The sequence below is a fragment of the Arachis ipaensis genome, chromosome B4 (assembly GCF_059453495.1).
Source record: "Arachis ipaensis isolate K30076 ecotype BB chromosome B4, ASM5945349v1, whole genome shotgun sequence".
NCBI lineage: Eukaryota > Viridiplantae > Streptophyta > Magnoliopsida > Fabales > Fabaceae > Arachis > Arachis ipaensis.
Window position 1 is genome coordinate 89,381,796 of NC_142439.1, and position 22,265 is coordinate 89,404,060.

At 40.3% G+C, this 22,265-nt stretch overlaps 1 non-coding gene across 1 annotated transcript; it reads right to left on the reverse strand.

The window, feature by feature from the left end:
• Positions 1 to 18,830: 18,830 nt before the first annotated feature.
• LOC148568305 (small nucleolar RNA R71) lies at positions 18,831 to 18,938 on the reverse strand. The gene has a single exon (XR_015881836.1). It is a non-coding gene; the product is annotated as a small nucleolar RNA R71 (small nucleolar RNA).
• Between the last annotated feature and the right edge of the window lie 3,327 nt (positions 18,939 to 22,265).

Here is a 22,265-nt window from a genome sequence, read left to right on the forward strand (position 1 = left end):
TTGCAGAAAGATGTGTTATTTTATTAATCAGATGTTTTCCAAAATGGTTTGAGTTTGATAAACAGGAAATTAAATCAGAGAATTTGTGTAATTTAAATAAAACTCTTGATCGGGAGTAGATTGATCGGAAGTTCTATCCTTGTTGGAGTCCTCCCAAGATTAATTGATAATTGAAGGTTGTTCTGCTTAGTTATCCTTTACTGGTTAGAGGAAAGTCAAGCAAGTCAGAAGTCTACTTCTATTCACAAGTCCTAATCCTCTCCCTTGGGAAGGATTAGAGTCAGTGACTAGAGATCCATCCAACAATAAACCCAATCACAATTTTACTCTTGAGTATTCCAACTCAAGGTTCTCCTTTCAATCAACTCCCAATCAAGTTAGAAAACTACTCGCTCATTATGAATGTAAACTTCACAAAATAAGAGAGGGAAATAAAGGAAGACATGATCAATAATAATCAAAAAATTTAAAATAAAAATAGTTCTTGTATTAATAAATTCTAAAAATAATCCAATAGTAATTCTGAACAAATTAAGGATATGAAAGAGTAAGTGACAAGTAAGGAAAACAAACTAGAATGATGAAGTCTTGGCAGAGGTAATAACTCTTCTCAATATCCCAATCCAAAAAGCAATAAAACAAAATCCTAAGAACTATGAATGTGTAGAGGGAAAACCTAGAGGAGGAGTAAAGTCAGATCTAAAACTAAAAATTATGCGGAATGAATAATGTCTCTGGTCTCTGCATGTTCCCTGACTCTAATCTGCCTTTCTGGGCCGAGAACTGGGTCAAAACATGGCCCAAAATTGCCCCCAGCGAATTCTGCAAATTCTGCAGATCGCGCACGTCACGCGATCGCGTCATCCACGCGTTTGCGTCATCCAGTGTTTTGCATTGCCACGCGTGCACGTCGTCCACGCATTCGCGGCACTCGTGTAGTTTCTTTTTCTTGTTATAAGCTCTTTCAAGAATTTGGCATACAGTGGCATTTGTTCCAATGCCTAAGCAAATGGTATGTTGATTTGGAGCTTCTTAAAGATCTCTAGGAACTTAGAGAATTGGCCATCCTTCCTATCTTTTCCCAGCCTTTGTGGGTATGGTGCCTTTGGCACATAGGGCTTCAGGACTGGTTTTGGTGAAGGTGGAGCAGGGGTCTCTTCTTCATTCCTATTTCCATGCTTGTCTGCAACTTCTTCTTCGTGGTTGTGTTTGCTTGGGGTTCCTTCCTCCACAACTTTTCTACTTCTTAATGTAATGGCCTTGCATTCTCCTCTTGGGTTGGCCATGGTATCACTGGAAAATGTGTGTGTGGGCAGTGGGATTCGCTTGGATAAGATCCCCACTTGTGCTTCCAACTTTGAGATTGCTGCGCCTTGATTTTTCAGATTTGACCTGTATTCTTCTTGATTGGCGTCTATCCTTCTTTCAGTCTGTGCTTGTCTCTCCATAAGGGTGGAGACTGCTCCTGTAATCTATGATAACAGTTGTGCTATTGCATCCTCCATCCTCTCAAAGTTGCTCTTGATTTCACATGGTTGCATAGTTGAGGGTGGTGTGTCTTGATGGAGGTTGTTGTGTATTGGTTGGTTGCTATGGTATAATGTGTTTTGTGAGTTATGGTAGGGTCTATGGTTGCCTGTTTGATGGTTGGGATTGTGAGTGGAGTGTTGATTTGATGGATAAGGTTTGTTGTGGTTTTGCTGGTTTTCCCACCCAAAATTTGGGTGGTTCTTCCAACCTGGGTTGTATGTCTTAGAGTTTGGATCATATGGTGGTCTGGATGAGTTGTTCACATAATTAGCTTATTCCCAGTCTCCTTCAGGTTCTGATGTGTTTCCTTCTTGTTGAGGGGTTTGATCTTGTATGGATGAGACTTGATTAGCCTCCATCTTCTTGGTTAAGGCTGCTATTTGTGTTGCAATTGCCTTGTTTTGAGCTAACAAAGCATCTACAGAGTTGAGTTCTAGCACTCCTTTCTTCTGAGTTCTTTTTGAAGCATAGAAATACTCATTTTCAGCTATAGTCTCGATGACATCTATGGCTTCTTCAATGGTTTTCTTCTTGTTGCGTGAGCCTCCTGAAGAATGATCTACGGCCTTCTTTGATTCATAGGATAACCCTTCATAGAAGATGTGTAGTTGTACCCACTCATTGAACATTTCTGGTGGGCATCTTCTTGTCAAATCTTTGAATCTCTCCTAGGCCTCGTAGAGTGTTTCTCCATCTAGTTGTCTGAAAGTTTGCACCTCAGCTCTTAGCCTGTTGATTCTTTGTGGGGGGTAAAATCTGGCAAGGAATCTATTTACAACATCCTCCCATGTGGTTAGGCTCTCCTTTGGAAATGATTCCAGCCACTTTGCCACCTTATCTCTGAGTGAGAAAGGGACAAGAGTAGCTTGTAGATGTCAGGGTGTACCCCATTGGACTTCACAGTATCACATATCCTCAGGAATGTGTTGAGATGTTGATTTGGGTCTTCTTGAGCACTTCCTCCATATGAACAATTATTCTAGACAAGTGTGATGAGCTGAGGCTTCAACTCAAAATTAATAGCATGAATTGTTGGCTTTAGGATGCTGCTGCCATAATTTCCTGGATTTGGGTTGATGTAGGAGCCTAAGACTCTCCTTTCTTGTCCAATATTATTTCCAGCGTCTCCTCCAACATTGTCCTATACTTCATCATCCATGGTGATTTGCAGATCTTCCTCCACTAGTTCCTCTCCAACTATGCCTTTGCCTCTTGCTTCCCTCCTTAGTCTAAGGAAGGTCCTCTCAATTTCACTATCAAAGGGAGATGAAGTCTCTCCTCTTCTACCTGTCATACACTTGGCAAATAACCAGCAGAGAACAAGTGAAGTAAGAAAAATCTTGTTGAGATTAGTGGTTAGCTTTGTTGATGCAATTAATCGAACAGTTAGAAGAGTGGAAATATGGACGATGGGTAACTAAAATAATCAAAGAAAAAGAAATAGAACTCAAAGCAGAGATAAAAGAAAAATAAAAGTGCTAGAAGAATTAAAATAAAGTAAAATAACAAGGGAATTAAATTGCTTAATCTAGCTCTCCAATCAATTTAATCACTGTCAAATTTAAGCCAATCCCCAGCAACGGGGCCATAAAACTTGATGAGTCCAATTCACACCCCCATTCAAAAAATGGTGAATTAGTTCTTTTGGCAAGCGCACCAAAATTATCGTCAAGTAATAACCCACAGTGGAGTGGGATCATATCCACAGAGATTGGCAAATTTGAGCAGTTTTAATCAATTGATGAATTAGTCAAGCGGATCAGATAGATTGTGATTTGCAGAATTATAAATGACAGAAATGTAAATGGCTAGAAGGTAAAGGGAAGTAATAAAGTGCAAAAATGGAAATGACAGAATGTAAAGTGCGGAATCATAAATGGCTTAATCGTAAATGGGAATGGGGAATTGCAGAATGTAAAAATAAGCTATAAAGAAAGGGATAGATAAGAATAGGGAAATTCATTGAGATCGGGAGATGTTGTCTCATTGGATCAATTTCAGCTTATATCCTCTTCAATCATGCAACTCATTGACCTCTTGGCAATCATGATTGATTGAGCCCCAATCCCTTGGTGACTAAATCTCTCAGATCTTTATCAATAGCCAATTCCTTGGTCTAATTGTTCATGAAGAGAGATATGATTGGTCTCTAATTATACCACACATTATCATAGGTCTAATTAGAGGGAGGATTATATGTCACCATATCCAAATACCAACACCCAGATCCTACTCAAATGTGAGAAGGGATTTCAAGCATGGTTTCATGTTTCCTTTCCAAAGATTCCCATGAAACCCATTTTGCATTCAATCTCTTTCCCAAGATAATTGAACACTAAGCATTAAGAACGAAATTCCTTCTAGCAAATCAAAGAGAAGATGAAAAGAAGAAGAATTTCACTATCATCAATCCATCAAGTACAACGGAGCTCCCTCTCTTAATGAGAGAGAATTTAGCTACTCATAGCTCAAAGAAAAGTACTCAAAAGTAAAGAAGATGATGAAGTGTAAAAGTGAATCTAAAACTACTATCTCTAACTGCTTAACCCCCTCTTCAGTACTTCTTAGGGGTATTTATACTACTCCTAGCAAAAATAAAAGAATTACAAAAGTGAAAAAGGAAAATTACATTTTGGAGGAAAAATAAACTCAATAAGCATGACTTCCCAGCTGGCGTGTGGTTGGCGCTTCAGTGACATGTCACGTGCTCCCTCAATTCTGGCTTGGCGTGCCACGCCCAGTCCCTCAAGTGGCACGCTCGTCTTCAATAACACCACTGGCGTGCCACGCCTTCGAGCTCAAGTGGCACGCCCAGGGTCTTTTAATACCCAGGTAGCATGGCGTACCACGCCTTCGAGCTTAAGTGGCATGCCCCAGCCTTTTTCCACTTCTTTTTGCCTCTGGAAACTTGAACTAGCGTGGCACGCCCAGGGCTTGGCGTGCCACGCCCTTGTTACACGCTTGATCAAGCTCTCTGGAAAGTTGAACTAGCGTGACACGCCAAGGGTCTGGCGTGCCACGCCCCTTTGTGAACAAGTGACTCTTCTGTTTGGTGTGCCACGCCACGAACTTAAGTGGCACGCCCCAATGGTTCTTTTGCTCTCTGAATGACACTGGCGTGCCAAGCCTGGGTTCAAGTGGCACGCCCATGTGAGGAATAGTAGATGGCATGTCATGCCTTCGACACCAAGTGGCATGCCCAATGTATTTGGCCTCCTTCACCCTCTCTGGAAACTTATACCAGCGTACCACGCCTAGAGGCTGGCGTGCCATGCCCATAATCTTGCCTTGGTTCCAGTAGCTGGCGTGCCACGCCCAGTACTCAAGTGGCACACCATAGTGAGATTCTTTGGTTGGCATGCCACGCCTTCGACATCAAGTGGCACGCCCAGCCCTTGCTTTGGCCTCTTTGTGCATTGGCGTGCCACGCCTGGTCTTTCAAGTGGCACGCCTAAGTCATATTGAGAGCCTGGCGTGCCACGCCTTCGACCTCAAGTGGCACGCCCAGTCTTCAATTGCCTTCAGCCCCTTCTCTGGATTTTTGTACCAGCGTGCCACGCCATGCTATTCAAGTGGCACAACCATACATTTGTGGACTCTTCAAGCTTGGCGTGCCATGCTTGGATCCTCAAGTGGCACGCCCAAGTGATTTTTTGGAGTTGGCGTGCCACGCCTTCGATACCAAATGGCACGCCATAGTGAAGGTTCCTCCTGGAGTGATGAGTTGGCGTGCCACGCCCCTTGGCTCAAGTGGCACGCCCATAGTAGCTGATGGGCTAGGCGTGCCACGCCCAACCTGGTGTGTCATGCCCCTTTTGTGTCCTCCATTGTTGCTCTCTAGAACTTTGTACTAGCGTGGGATGCCCAGGGTCTGGCGTGCCATGCCCAGCCCCTGGTGTGCCACGCCAGTGCATTTTTATGGCGTTTGTTCCAAGTGACACGCCAGTTTCACACGCCCAGCTTCTTTGTTGCTTTCTTCCTATTTTTGATGTCTTTTTCTCTTGAAATTCAGCACAACTCATCTCAAAGTAATTCACCATAATATTCATCAATTAATGCATGAATTGCAATGATCAATTGAGCTTTATGCTCTTTTATACTCCTCTTTATGCAAGAAAGAAGGGTAGATGATGCAAGTCATCATGGCCAAAGTTAGTGCACTAACGCTATGGCTAACGTTGCAAATAAGGAGGAGACAATGTTGGTGGCCAAAGTTAGCTCACCAACGTTGCCCAATGTTGTCAAGAAAGGGGGAAGCAACGTTGCCAAGAGGGAAGGGAGCAATGTTAGTGGCCTAAGTTGGCTCATTAACGTTGCCCACTAACGTGCCAAGCATGAAGAGCAACGTTGGTGGCCCAAAGTTGGCACACCAACGTTACTAGCAAAACATGGTGCCAACGTTAGTGTGCTAACGTTACTCTAAGTTAGCACACTAACGTCTTCGATAAATTCTCAAGTTGGAGCTGGAAAAATTGCTAGTGTGCGTACGCATAAGGCATTGTGCGCACGTACAAAGGAAAAATTTGCAAGTGTGCACACGCACAAGGTATGATGCCTACGCACAACAGGAGAATGTTGGTGCACCAATGTTGGTGACAACGCTAGGGACAATGCCCAAAGTGGCTTATGCATGCAACGTTAGTGCCACCGTTAGTGCAGTAACGTTGGTGACTAACGCCAAGGCCAATTTCAGTTTCAATGGCACCCATGCAAACGTATGAATGTTAGTGAGTTAATGCCTATGTCAATGTCAGAAAGAGCCACTCCTAACTTGCTTCAACTAAGGCCAAAGCCCACATCTAAAGACTTGAAGATTGATCTAAAAAGTGTATAAATAGGATAGATTTTGAAGTTAGAAAGGGAGGCTGGGAAGCAGGGACCCTAATTGGGAAACCCTGAATCATTTTCTTTGTACTTTCTCTTACTTTCATGTACTTTTCTTTTCCTTTTGATTTTGCTGAGCAATGATGAACTAAACCCACATCATTAGGGGGAGGAGCTCTATTGTAATTCACATGATTGAATGAAATTCTTCTTCTTCTCAATCCGCTTGTTGTAGCTAAGAGATAACTTCTGTTTTGATTTGATTTACTCACTTCGGAAGGGGGGTTTAAATCCATTGAATTCCTATGTGAGCCTCGGAAGGGGAATCATAGAAATTAGAATTGAAGCTCTTTCTCTCAAAATTCTCTTGATCAACACCATTCGGGAGGAATTGAGATCTTGAGAGTTTGTGTAGCTTATGGATAAGAGAAATGCACTTAACCTCTTCTCATGACAATTAGATCAAGGAATTGTCAAATTGATTGTGTTTAGAGAAATTGGGTTGCCAAGGAATTGGGACTCAATTAATTATAATCCGCCATAGATCTACTTCATATGATTGAGAATGAAGTTGAGACCCATTGATTTATGATGGATTATGATATCTTCAATCCCTAATGAATCTTTCTCTTTATTATTCTTCACTTTGATTTCCTTGAATTCACTTTAATTGCCTTGAATTTATTGCTTCCTTTTAATTCTCAGCACCCAACGCCCTTTACATTTCATGCAATTTACTTTCCATTGCTATTTACATTCTTGCCTTTACTTTCTTGTCATTTAAGCTTCAACTCATTTAAGTTTCTTGCTCTCTAAGTTTCAGCTATTTACATTTCATGCCATTTAAGTTTCTGTCCTTTACTTTTCAGCACTTAAATTCCTAGTACTCTATACTTTGTGCCATTTAAGTTTCTGTCCTTTACCTTCCAGCATTTAAATTTCTAGTACTTTACATTTTGTTGTTTCACTTTCCTTGTGAATTTATATTCTGTTCATCAATTTTCACCAAAACCTTTCAATATTTGCTTGACTAGACAAATCACCTCACTAAAGTTGCTCAATCCATCAATCCCTGTGGGATCGACCTCACTCTTATAAGTTATTACTTGACGATTCGGTGCACTTGCCGAAGGGGATTTGTGCTGTGCAAATTCCCGCGTCATCAAGTTTTTGGTGCCGTTGCCGGTGATTGATTTAGATTAATAATGACTGAGTAGATGATAGTCTAGATTAGGCATTTTTCTTTTATTTTCTTTCAAGTATATTAATTGTTCGACATATTGTGTCTTCTAACTCTAACATTCACTCTAGGTATAGAGTGTTCATTTGTCATTTTTGTTTATTTTGTATTGTGTATGCCAGGGAAAAGAAGAGGTGCCTCTACTTCCTTTGATTTTGAACCTGAAAGAACCTTCCTGAGACTTATAAGAGAAGCAAGAGGGAAGGGCGTGATTGGAGAAGAAGACTCAGAGGAGGATCTTGATCAAGTCATGGAGGACAACATGCATAATCCACCTGAGGAGATTGCCAACAACCATGGTCAACCTACTAGGAGAGTGCTAGCCTCCTATACTATCCCTGATCCTAGAAACTGTGGGAGTAGTATTCTTACTCCAAATGTGAATGCCAACAACTTTGAGCTTAAACCTCAGCTCATCACATTGGTTTAGAACAATTGCCAATATGGAGGAAGTGCTTCGGAGGACCCAAATCAATATCTCTCTGTTTTCTTGAGGATATGTGACACTGTCAAGACCAATAGGGTGCATCCATACATCTACAACCTGCTACTATTTCCCTTCTCTCTAAGGGACAAGGCTACTCAATGGTTGAAAACCTTTCCAAAAGAGAGCATCACCAATTGGGATAACTTGGTTAGCAAGTTCTTAGCCAAATTCTACCCCCCTCAAAGAATCATCAAGCTCAAGAATGATGTGCAACCATTCAGACAATTAGAGCGAGAGTCACTATATGAGGCTTTGGAGAGGTATAAGGCACTAATTCGAAGATGCCCTCCAGACATGTTTAGTGAATGGGTGAAGCTCTAGAATTTCTATGAAGGTCTATACATGAAAGCAAGAAAGGCTTTGGACTACTCTTCAGGAGGGTCCCTTCAAATGATGAAAACTTCATAAGAGGCACATGATCTCATAGATATGGTGGCCAACAACCAATATTTCTACTCCTCGGAAAGACAAGCAGCCCCAAAGAGAGGTGTCTATGAGCTTGAAGGTATAGATGCCATCTTAGCCCAAAACAAGCTAATGCACCACCAACTTCAAGAACAGATGGAGATGATGTCAAAGAGGATGGACGGATTGCAACTGGCTGCAGTTAGCACAACAGGTCAACCTCCAACTATTTGGGGACAACATGAAGAAACCTATGAGGTGTGCAACAATGATGCACAGCCTGAGCAAGTCCAATACATGCACAACCAAAATTCTGGCCAAAATGATTTCCATGGGGACACATACAACCCCTCATGGAAGAACCATCCCAACTTGATATGGGAAAAAAAACCAGAACCAATGGCAGAAGAACTCTAACCCCAACAGTTTTCGCAACACAAACAATCAAAATCACCATCCTACTAACAACAATCCATATAGAAAACCCCAAAATAATAACCCCAAATCCACATACTACCCACAAAACAACCCTTCAAACACTCCTATCAACTTCCACCAACCATCAACATTCCACACTCAACCACAGCCACATCAAGAATACCAAAGAATCTCCAACTTAGAGATGATGATGGAAAAACTCATGAAGAATCAGGAGATGGCCAGCGAGAATTATGAAGCATCTATGAGGAACCTGGAAAGGCAAATTGGGAAATTGTCTAAGCAGCCTGTTGAGAGACCAAGCAACACATTCCCAAGTGACACCATTCCTAACCCCAAGGAAGAATGCAAGGCCATACAACTTAGGAGTGGTAAGACATTGGAGAATGATACAAAAGTTTCCAATAAAGAAGGAACAAAGGATGAAGAGAATGACACAGAGAATCCCAAGAAGGGGGAGGAACCACAAACCTCAAAGAAGAGCAAGCAAGTCTTAGAGGCACAACCACAGGAACATAGAAAGGAGGTGAAGCCATATGTCCCTCCACTACCTTATCCTCAGAGATTGCACAAAGAGCTGAAGGACCAACAATTCCCTAAATTCTTGGAGATTTTCAAGAAGTTGGAGATCAACCTTCCACTTGCTGAAGCCTTAGAACAAATGCCTCTCTATGCAAAGTTCCTCAAGGAACTCATCAACAAGAAAAGGATCTGAAAAGAAAAAGAAACCGTAATCCTGACCCAGGAGTGCAGTGCTGTGATTCAGAAAGGCCCACCACCTAAACTCAAAGATCCAGGGAGTTTCTTCATACCATGTACCATTGGGAACATACCAATTGATAAAGCTCTATGTGACTTGGGTTCAAGCATCAACTTGATACCACTTTCAATGATGAGAAAGCTATCAATAGAAGAACTGAAGCCAACCAGAATGTCACTACAGCTAGCTGATAGATCCCTCATAATACCCAATGGAGTGGTGGAGAACCTTCTAGTCAAAGTTGGCAAGTTCATCTTTTTTGCAGATTTTGTGATTTTGGACTTAGATGAGGAAGGAAGTGATTCAATCATACTGGGAAGATCTTTTCTAGCCACAGCAAGAGCCATCATTGATGTAGAAAAAGGAGAGATGATTTTGAGGCCACACGATGAACAAATAACTCTCAATGTCTTCAAAGAAATATAACTCCCTGCTGAAAAGGAAAACTACATGGGGATTGAGGATGAGGACTTAAATTGGAAGGAGAAGCCCAAGGAATCACTCATAAACTCACCCTTGGTGGAGAACACTGAGATTGAAGAGAAGCAAAAGGATCAAGAGAACAGAGAAGCTGAAGAAGAATCACAAACAGAATCCCCAAAGATGACAATTAAGTAGAAGGGTCCTGACATTAAGCTTGCCAAGAAGGGAGAGTCAAAGAAAAAGGGGAAGAAGAGTAAGAAAAAAGTGCCTAAGGGGTGGAGGTACAAGAAGATTCCAACAGAAGGATTCTTACCAGGAGACAAAGTGAAGCTGATTTATCAACAGTTGGAAACACCTCCACATCCTTCTGAATACTACACTATCAGCAAGATCCTCTCACTGGAGCACATAGAGATCATCAGATAAGACACTGGAAGAAAGCTCACAGTGAAAGGAGACAAATTGAGGCATTATGATCATCAACCTCCCTAACAGAGAACAAATGTCAAGCTAGTGACAATAAACGAGCGCTTCATGGGAGGCAGCCCATGTTTAGCATTTTTCATTTCATGCTTTAGTGATAATAACAAAGGGTTTCTTATCATGAATTTAAACTTTCATAAACAATTTGATAATTGCAGTAAGCATTTCATGAAGCATATGATCAACTTCTAAGTTTGGTGTGCCTAGAGGCACCCTAAGATGATTTTTAAGCATGATGAACATATGAACATCTTAGGATATCTACTCAAGCATTTTCTTGAAGTATATAGCCAAACATTAAGTTTGGTGTTCCACATATGCTATAAGCTTGAAGGATAAGAATCAGATTATTTAAAGTCTTGAATTCCATGATAAGTGATCCATGCTCTGCATTGTTTCGAGTTTATCTTTAAAAGTAAATAATAAAGTAGTCCTCGTGATGATTGAATCAAAGGTGACAAAGCTTTAATTGAACTCTTGCATAAAGCATATGGTGAACAACAAGTTTGGTATGCAAGGCACCTAGGATGATGCATAATGGTCATAATATGTACATCCTAGGAATTGAATCTAATTCTTTGTATCACGTGACCAAACACTAAGTTTGGTGTTCACATATGTCACATGCACAATTGCAAGAAGTCACAATTTTTTATTTATGAGAAACACTTAGTTTTGTTCAATTTATGAAAAGTTCAAAAGTTAGTTATTGCATTTCATTTTGCCGCCATCTATTTTGATTAATTTTTGCTTTGTTGATTTGGATAGGAACATGGAGGAAGGGATTGATGGAGAGGACAAGTCAAGAAAAGGGGTTCGGCTAGTCTAGAGCAACGCTAATCCCATGTCCTTAGAAATTGCTTATTGAAAAGAGTAACCTTGCACACATTGGTTAGTTAGGTCTGTCATAAGAACACCTTGATGAATGAACCTACCAACCTAATAAAGAAGCAATCTTTGTCTCCATTCAATCTTGCATGCACATCCTCTATTTCCACCATGCCCAATTGAATCCTCACCTTCCATTCTTCACCACCTTTCTTTATAAATAAACCTTCATTTGGTCCGAGCTCCACACTCAAAGTTACACTTTCTTGCACTCATAATTCACTTCTTGTATTCCTTCAACTGTAAGTCACACCCGTATGCTCATACTTGTTCAAACCACTCTTATTTTCACTTAACTAATCACTTACCTTCATCCTCAAGCCACACTCTCACTCTACCTTGCATAAGTTATACTAGCCACTCTTTCCCACTCCTTCTTTCTCGTCTACTCGGCTCATTCAAAGCAAACCAATGGCAACATCATCAAGTTCCAAAAGAAGAAAGGGAAAGGAGCCTGTGGAGGACATTCCCTTTGATAATTGGAGGTTCAAGTCTGTATTCCATGAGATACAACTAGAATAGATGAGACCTAAAGGAATATTACCTAAGATATCATTCCAACTTCCGGATGATGAATGCCAAGAGATCAAAGAGACGGTTGAAAGAAGAAGATGGGAGCTCCTTACTAATCCGATCACAAGAATAAATGCAAATCTTGTGAGGGAATTCTATGCCAATACGGTGAGGGAGGATACAAGCAAGGACACCTCTTACAAGAGCTATGTAAAGGGTGTAGAAGTTGACTTTAGTCCCAAGGCTATCATGAAAGTTCTTGGGCTTAGATCAACATCTTTTGAAGAAGCAAGCTATCATGTGAGGGTAAGTGTGATCCGAACTGCGAGCAAATTGTCAATAACATCTGTGTAATAGGGGCTGACTGGGTGAGGGACTCCAAAAGAATGTCAAGGTTTATTAGAAGAGGAGACCTCATCCCGAAAGCCAAAGGATGGTATGAGATTGTAAGGAGATCCATCCTCCCCAGTGCAAACAATTCAGAGGTCAATATCAAGAGAGCTACCATGGTGCATTTCATTATGACAGGAGGAGAAATAAGAGTTCAAGAGCTTATAGCAAAGAATATTCAAGAGATATCAGAGAAAAGTGACCCTGACTCTTGGCTCTATTATCCAAGCACCATCCTTTGCCTATGCAAGAAAGCCAAGGTGGTGTTTGAGGATGTAGAACCTGATTGGTTAAACCCAGGCAAGCCAATCACTCCTCAAAGAATGTCATATATCACGGCTACCCAAAGTCAGAGAAGGCCTCAAAGGAGGAGGAAAAGGGAGGAACAACAAGAAGAGGAACACCAAGGAAGGGAGCAGCAAGAGGAACAACAAGCTCCAGCACCAGCCACTATGGACATGAGACAAATTCAAGAAGCTATCGATGGTTTATCTAGACAATACTTGGAGAATCAAGAACAACAAAGAAATTTTCAACTCCAACTCATGGACCAGCAAAGGGGATTCCAATCCCAAATGATGGATCAACAAAGGGAGCTACACATGCAACTCATGGAGTAACAAAAAGAACATTACTCCTAACTATGAGAATCCATTCATCAAGTGGCTGAGAAGCAAGTCCAGCAAGAAAGGCGCCTCCAAGAGCTCAATCAACGCCAGAATGTCCACATTTAGAATTTTCATGAGTACAGGGTTCTCAATGAAGGAAGGCATCTAGACAAGGTTGAGTACGACATGAGTACTCAAGCTAGGCTTAATTATTTGGTCGGTTTTCTGCCTCAGTTGAACCCAGGAATACCAAAGTATGAGGACATTAGCAAATGGATAGAGTCAAGAGAATTTGAAAGAGCCAGACGCAATGAAGCCAAGCTAAGGAAAAAGATGGAGGATGCTGGCTTTTGGAAGAAGTTGAAGGAGAAAGGAGGAGCAAGCAGCCAGCAAGAGGGAGATCAAGAAGGAGAGAAGAAGAAGAAGGAAAAGCAAGCTAAAGAGTAAAAGGTGGTGCAGCTCCTTGCTCATCAAATTTAATAAGGAAGAACATGCTTCCATATTTGCTTCATGAGTTTACCTTTGTTTAAAATCATTCGCATTCTGTTTGTCTTTCTTTCATGTCATTTTAGCTTGCTAGCTTAAGTGTTTATGCCATGCCATCCTGCTTGAACATAAGCTTTGTTCCTAACACTTGAATAAAAAAAAATTTGTGAAACAGAGAAAGAGTAAAAGGTCCATTTTGGTAAAAGGTAGAATAAGGTTATGTGGTGGTGAATGCTTGAAAACTTAGTAAGTTCACTAATAAGGGTAGAATGTTCCCTTAAGTATGAGCTTAGTTTGCTTTATGTGAAACCTTAGTAAATAAAGATTCTTGGAAGCAAGAAAGAAAAGAAAGAATAAAAGAGAAACCAACGTTAGTGGCAAAGTTAGGCCACAAACGGGCAGCACTAAAGTTGGTAACATAGAAAGAAAGAAACAAGGAATAAGCTAGGCACCAATAGCTTGAACTTTAAGATATATGCTGATGCGTGAGCATCTTTCCAATCTTTTCATAGGAATTTGCATTTAATTTGTTGAGTTTAATCAAGAATTAATTGTATTTTAGCCACTATGGATGCTACTTTGAGTCTTGTGCAATTCTGTTTATTTTAGTTAGCATTCGGCTGGATTTGATGGAGAGTTTGCAGCAAAAGAATTAAAGGAGACGACAACGAGGAGCGACGCGTGCGCGAACCTGACACGTACGCGTGAAAAGCGAAGATGCACAGCGACGCGTATGCGTGACTGACGCGTACGCGTGACATGTGCCACGTGCAGAAAACGCAGAAAAATGCTGGAGGCAATTTCGACTGCTGTTTTGACCCAGTTTTAAGCCCAGAAAACACATATTAGAAGCTGCAAAATGGACAAAACAAGTGGTCCCTTTTCATCAACTGAAGACTTGCTGATTATTTAATTAATTCTGATTTAAATTCAAAATCCTATTTTAGGAAAAGATATTATTTTAATTTTAGAAATCAGATTTTAAAATTAATTAGGATTAGATATAAAAGGGGATTAGAATTATTCCACAAGAGAATTCCATTCCAGACTACCAAAATATATTTTATCAGAATCCTTATTTTCTTCTCTGAACCATGAGCAACTAATCCTCCATTGTTAAGGGTAGGAGCTCTGTCTATTTGTATGGATTGATTTTATTGCTTTTTCTATTTTAATTCATGATGAGCGGATAATTTATACGCTTTTTGGCATTGTTTTTAGTATGTTTTTAGTAGGATCTAGTTACTTTTAGGGATGTTTTCATTAGTTTTTATGTTAAATTCACATTTCTGGACTTTAGTATGAGTTTGTGTGTTTTTCTATGATTTCAGGTATTTTCTGGCTGAAATTGAGGGACTTGAGCAAAAATCAGATTCAGAGGTTGAAAAAGGACTGCTGATGCTGTTGGATTCTGACCTCCCTGCGCTCAAAGTGGATTTTCTGGAGCTACAGAACTCGAAATGGCGCGCTTCCAATTGCGTTGGAAAGTAGACATCCAGGGCTTTCCAGCAATATATAATAGTCCATACTTTGGCTAAGAATTGACGACGTAAACTGGCGTTCAACGCCAGCTTTCTACCCAAATCTGGCGTCCAGCGCCAGAAAAGGATCCAAAACCAGAGTTGAACGCCCAAACTGGCACAAAAACTGGCGTTCAACTCCACAAATGGCCTCTGCACGTGCAACACTTAAGCTCAGCCCAAACACACACCAAGTGGGTCCCGGAAGTGGATTTATACATCAAATACTTACTCATGTAAACCCTAGTAGCTAGTTTATTATAAATAGGACCTCTTACTATTGTATTAGGCATCTTTGAACGCATTGTTCTTAGACCATAGGGGCTGGCCACACGGCCATGCCTGGACCTTCACTTATGTATTTTCAACGGTAGAGTTTCTACACTCCATAGATTAAGGTGTGGAGCTCTGCTGTTCCTCAAAGATTAATGCAAAGTACTTCTGTTTTCTATTCAATTCTTCTTATTTCGCTTCTAAGATATCCATTCGCACCCAAGAACGTGATGAAGGTGATTATTATGTGTGACGCTCATCATCCTTCTCCCTCATGAACGCGTGCCTGACAAACACTCATGTTCTACATGAATTAAGCTAGAACGAATATCTCTTAGATCTCCTAACCAGAATCTTCGTGGCGTAAGCTAGAATGATGGCGGCATTCAAGAGAATCCGGAAAGTCTAAACCTTGTCTATGGTATTCCGAGTAGGATTCAATGATTGAATGACTGTGACGAGCTCCTAACTCGCGATTGCAGGGCGTTAGTGACAGACGCAAAAGGATAGTAAATCCTATTCCAGCATGATCGAGAACTGACAGATGAATAGCCGTGCCGTGACAGGGTGCGTGAGCATATGATTCACTGAGAGGATAAGATGAAGCCATTGGCAAGGGTGATGCCTCCAGACGATTAGCCGTGCCGTGACAGGGCATTGGATCATTTTCCCGTGAGATGACCGAAAGTAGCCATTGACAGTGGTGATGTATCACATAAAGCCAGCCATGGAAAGGAGTAAGACTGATTGGATGAAGATAGCAGGAAAGCAGAGGTTCAGAGGGACGAAAAGCATCTCCATTCGCTTATCTGAAATTCCTACTAATGAATTACATAAGTATCTCTATTCCTATTTTATTATATAATATTCGAAAACACCATTATCACTTTATATCTGCCTGACTGAGATTTACAAGGTGACCATAGCTTGCTTCATACCAACAATCTCCGTGGGATTCGACCCTTACTCACGTAAGGTATTACTTGGACGACCCAGTGCACTTGCTGGTCAGTTGTATCGAAGTTGTGACAATTATGAATTAAGATCAAAGCACCAAGCTTTGGAGCCTGGACATCACAATTTCGTGCACCAAGTTTTTGGCGCCGTTGCCGGGGATTGTTTGAGTTTGGACAACTGACGGCTCATCTTGTTGCTCAGATTAGGTAATTTTCTTTTTATTTTGTTTTCAAAAATCTTTCAAAAATATTTTCAAAAATCTCTCATATGTTTTCGAAAAAAAATAAAAAAAAATAAAAATGTTTTCAAAAATTTTATTCAAGATTTTTAAGAATGAATTCTAGCGTTTCATGAAGCATGTGAAGTCTGGCTGGCTGTAAAGCCATGTCTAAATTCGTTTGGACTGAGGCTTCCAACCATCACTTTATACGACTGTAGGGCATGTCAGGCATGTCATGTCTGAATTACATGCTAAAGCTTGGCTGGCCATTGGCCATGTCTAGTGTTTTGGACTGGAGCTTTCATTGAAAGCTTGGCTGGCTAGTGAGCCATGTCTAATTCCTGGACTGAAGCTTTAGACTAAGAATGCAAGATTCCTGGAATTCATATTAAAAATTTTGGAATCCTTATTTTTCTTTTTTTTTAATTAATTTTTCGAAAAAATCCAAAAAATTAGAAAATCATAAAAATCAAAAATATTTTGTGTTTCTTGTTTGAGTCTTGAGTCACATTATAAGTTTGGTGTCACTTGCATATGCATCTTGCATTTTTTTTCGAAAATATCATGCATTCATAGTGTTCTTCATGATCTTCAAGTTGTTCTTGGTAAGTCTTCTTGTTTGATCTTGATGATTTTTTGTTTTGTGTCTTTTCATGTTTATCATATGCATTCTTGAATTCTTAGTGCGTAAGCATTAAAGAATTCTAAGTTTGGTGTCTTGCATGTTTTCTTTGCATTAAAAATTTTTCAAAAATATGTTCTTGATGTTCATCATGACATTCAAAGTGTTCTTGGTGTTCATCTTGACATTCATAGCATTCTTGCATGCATCACATGTTTTGATCTAAAAATTTCATGCATTGCATTTTTTTTGTGTTTTTCTCTCTCATCATAAAAATTCAAAAATCAAAAAAATATCTTTCCCTTTTTTTCTCTCATCAAATTCGAAAATTTGGATTGACTTTTTCAAAAATTTTTAAATCAAATTGTTTCTCATGAGTCAAATCAAATTTTCAATTTGAAAATCTTATCTTTTTCAAAATCTTTTTCAAAAATCAAATCTTTTTCAAAATTCTTAGTTATTTTCGAAAATTCCAAAAATATTTTTCAAAAATCTTTTTCTTATTTTTATATAAAATTTTCGAAAATAACTAATCAATTAATGTTTTGATTCAAAAATTTGAAGTTTGTTACTTGCTTGTTAAGAAAGATTCAAACTTTAAGTTCTAGAATCATATCTTGTGATTTCTTATGAATCAAGTCATTAATTGTGATTTTAAAAATCAAATCTTTTTCAAAAACTAATTTCTATCATATCTTTTCAAAAATATCTTCTCATCTTATCTTTTTCAAAAAATATCTTTTCAAAATATCTTTTCTAACCTCCTAACTTCTTATCTTTTTCAAAATTTGTTTCAACTAACTAACTAACTTTGTGTTTGTTTCTTAACTTTTTCAAAACCACCTAACTAATTCTCTCTCTCTAATTTTCGAAAATATCTCCCCCTTTTTCAAAAATTTCTTTTTAATTAACTAATTATTTTTATTTTTATTTTTATTTCAAAAAAATTTTCGAAAAATACTAACAAATTTTCAAAAACCAATTTTCAAAAATCACTAACTCCTTTTCAAAATAATTTTCGAAAATTATACCTCCCCCATCCTATTCTATTTATTCATTCATATCCTAACATCTCATCTCACATCTCTTCCATTCTCACAGTTGTGTTTCTTCCTTTATATTACATTCTTTGTCTCCCCCTTTTCTTCCACTCACAAAGGGATCCCTATACTGTGGTATAAAGGATCTCTATTATTATTATTATTTTTCTGTGCCTTCTTCTTTGTCATATGAGCAGGAGCAAGGATAAGAACATTCTTGTGGAAGCAGATCCAGAACCTGAAAGGACTCTGAAGAGAAAATTAAGAGAAGCTAAAATACAACAATCCAGAGATAACCTTTCAGAAATTTTCGAACAGGCAGAGGAGATGGCAGCCGAAAATAATGATAATGTAAGGAAGATGCTTGGTGACTTTACTGCACCTAATTCCAATTTACATGGAAGAAGCATCTCCATCCCTGCCATTGGAGCAAACAACTTTGAGCTGAAACCTCAATTAGTTTCTCTGATGCAGCAGAACTGCAGGTTTCATGGACTTCCATCTGAAGATCCTTTTCAGTTCTTAACTGAATTCTTGCAGATATGTGATACTGTTAAGACTAATGGAGTAGATCCTGAAGTCTACAGGCTTATGCTTTTCCCTTTTGCTGTAAGAGACAGAGCTAGATTATGGTTGGATTCTCAACCCAAAGACAGTCTGAACTCTTGGGATAAGCTGGTCACGGCTTTCTTAGCCAAGTAATTTCCTCCTCAAAAGCTGAGCAAGCTTAGAGCTGATGTTCAAACCTTCAGACAGAAAGAAGGTGAATCCCTCTATGAAGCTTGGGAAAGATACAAACAGTTGACCAAAAAGTGTCCTTCTGACATGCTTTCAGAATGGACCATCCTGGATATATTCTATGATGGTTTATCTGAGCTATCAAAGATGTCACTGGACACTTCTGCAGGTGGATCCATTCACCTAAAGAAAACGCCTGCAGAAGCTCAAGAACTCATTGACATGGTTGCTAATAACCAGTTCATGTACACTTCTGAAAGGAATCCTGTGAATAATGGGACGCCTATGAAGAAGGGAGTTCTTGAAGTTGATACTCTGAATGCCATATTGGCTCAGAATAAAATATTGACTCAGCAAGTCAATATGATCTCTCAGAGTCTGTATGGAATGCAAGCTGCATCCAACAGTACTCAAGAGGCATCTTCTGAAGAAGAAGCCTATGATCCTGAGAACCCTGCAATAGCAGAGGTGAATTACTTAGGTGAACCTTATGGAAACACCTATAACTCAACATGGAGAAATCATCCAAATTTCTCATGGAAGGATCAAAAGCCCCAACAAGGCTTTAATAATGGTGGAAGAAACAGGTTTAGCAATAGCAAGCCTTTTCCATCATCAACTCAGCAACAGACAGAGAACTCTGAACAAAATGCTTCTAATTTAGCAAATCTAGTCTCTGATCTATCTAAGGCCACTGTAAGTTTCATGAATGAAACAAGGTCTTCCATTAGAAATTTGGAAGCACAAGTGGGCCAGCTGAGTAAAAGGATCACTGAAATCCCTCCTAGTACTCTCCCAAGCAATACAGAAGAGAACCCAAAAGGAGAGTGCAAGGCCATTGACATAAGTGCCATGGCCGAACCTGTAAGGGAAGGAGAGGACGTGAATCCCAAGGAGGAAGACCTCCTGGGACGTCCAGTGGTCAATAAGGAGCTTCCCTCTGAGGAACCAAAGGACTCTGAGGCTCGTCTAGAGACCATAGAGATTCCATTGAACCTCCTTATGCCCTTCATGAGCTCTGATGAGTACTCCTCTTCTGAAGAGAATGAGGATGTTACTGAAGAGCAGACTGCCAAGTTTCTTGGTGCAATCATGAAGTTGAATGCCAAATTGTTTGGCATTGATACTTGGGAAGTTGAACCTCCCTTGTTCATCAATGAACTGAGTGATCTAGATCAACTGACATTACCTCAGAAGAGACAGGATCCTGGAAAGTTCATAATACCCTGTACCATAGGCACTATGATCTTTAAAGCTCTGTGTGACCTTGGTTCAGGAATAAACCTCATGCCCCTCTCTGTAATAGAGAAACTGGGAATCTATGGGGTGCAAGCTGCTAGAATCTCACTAGAGATGGCAGACAGCTCAAGAAGACAGGCTTATGGACAAGTAGAAGACGTGTTAGTAAAGGTTGAAGGCCTTTACATACCTACTGATTTCATAGTCCTGGATACTGGAAAGGAAGAGGATGAATCCATCATCCTAGGAAGACCTTTCCTGGCCACAGCAAGAGCTGTGATTGATGTTGACAGAGGTGAAATAGTCCTTCAATGGAATGAGAACTCCCTTGTATTCAAAACTCAAGGATCTCCCTCTGCAACCATGGAGAGGAAGCAGGAAAAGCTTCTCTCCAAGCAGAGTCAACCAGAGCCCCCACAGTCAAACTCTAAGTTTGGTGTTGGGAGGCCACAACCAAACTCTAAGTTTGGTGTTGAACTCCCATATCCAAACTCTAAGTTTGGTGTTGGAGAGTCCCAACAAAGCTCTGCACATCTGTGAGGCTCCATGAGAGCCCACTATCAAGCTATTGACATTAAAGAAGCGCTTGTTGGGAGGCAACCCAATGTTTATCTAATTCTTATTTTTATTATTTTTCATGTTTTCTTAGGTTCATGATCATGTGGAGTCACAAAATAAATATAAAAATTGAAAGCGGAATCAAAAACAGCAGAAGAAAAATTACACCCTGGAGGAGCATCTGTCTGGCGTTCAGCGCCAAAACAGAGCATGGTTCTGGCGTTGAACGCCCAAAATAGGCAGCTTCTGGGCGCTGAACGCCAGAACAGGCATGGTTCTGGCATTCAACGCAAGAAATGGCACACAAATGGGCGTTGAACGCCCAAAATGGCCACCAACCTGGCGCTGAACGCCCAGAGTTGGATACAAAGGCATTTTTACATGCCTAAGGGGTGCAGGGATGTAAATCCTTGAAAACCTCAGGATCTGTGGACCCCACAGGATCCACTCAGGATCTGTGGACCCCACAGGATCCACTCAGGATCTGTGGACCCCACAGGATCCACTCAGGATCTGTGGACCCCACAGGATCCCCACATACCTCCACTCACTTCTTCTCACCACTCTCTTTCACACAACCCTATAAACACTCTTACCCAAAAACCCCTCACCAATCACCTCAATCTCTCTTTCCCACTAAACCTTCACCACTCACATCCATCTCCTCTTCCCCATAAACCTACCTCATAAACTCCACCTACCTTCAAAATTCAAAACCAATTTCCCACCCAAACCCACCCATATGGCCGAACTTTAACCCCCCCTCCCTTCCCTATATAAAGACCTCCATTCTTCATCAAATTCACACAACACACCCCTCTACACTCTCCTTGGCCGAAACCACATCTCCCTCTCCCTCTCCATATTTCTTCTTCTTCTTCTATTCTTTTGTTTATTGCTCGAGGGCGAGCAATATTCTAAGTTTGGTGTGGTAAAAGCATAGCTTTTTTGTTTTTCCATTACCATTGATGGCACCCAAGACCGGAGAATCCTCTAGAAGAGGGAAAGGGAAGACAAAAACTTCCACATCCGAGTCATGGGAGATGGAAAGATTCATCTCCAAAGCCCATCAAGACCACTTCTATGATGTTGTGGCCAAGAAGAAGGTGATCCCTGAGGTCCCTTTTAAACTCAAAAGAAATGAGTATCCGGAGATCCGACATGAAATTCAAAGAAGAGGTTGGGAAGTTCTAAAAAATCCCATCCAACAAGTCGGCATCCTAATGGTTCAAGAGTTCTATGCCAATGCATGGATCACCAAGAACCATGATCAAAGTAAGAACCCGGATCCAAAGAACTATGTTACAATGGTTCGGGGGAAATACTTAGATTTTAGTCCGGAAAATGTGAGGTTGGCGTTCAACTTGCCATACATGGAAGAGAACGCACGCCCCTACACAAGGAGAGTCAACTTTGATCAAAGGTTGGACCAAGTCCTTATGGACATATGTGTAGAAGGAGCTCAATGGAAGATTGACTCCAAAGGCAAGCCGGTTCAACTAAGAAGATTGGACCTCAAGCCTATAGCTAGAGGATGGTTGGAGTTTATTCAATGCTCAATCATTCCCACTAGCAACCGGTCTGAAGTTACTATAGACCGGGCCATCATGATCCATAGTATCA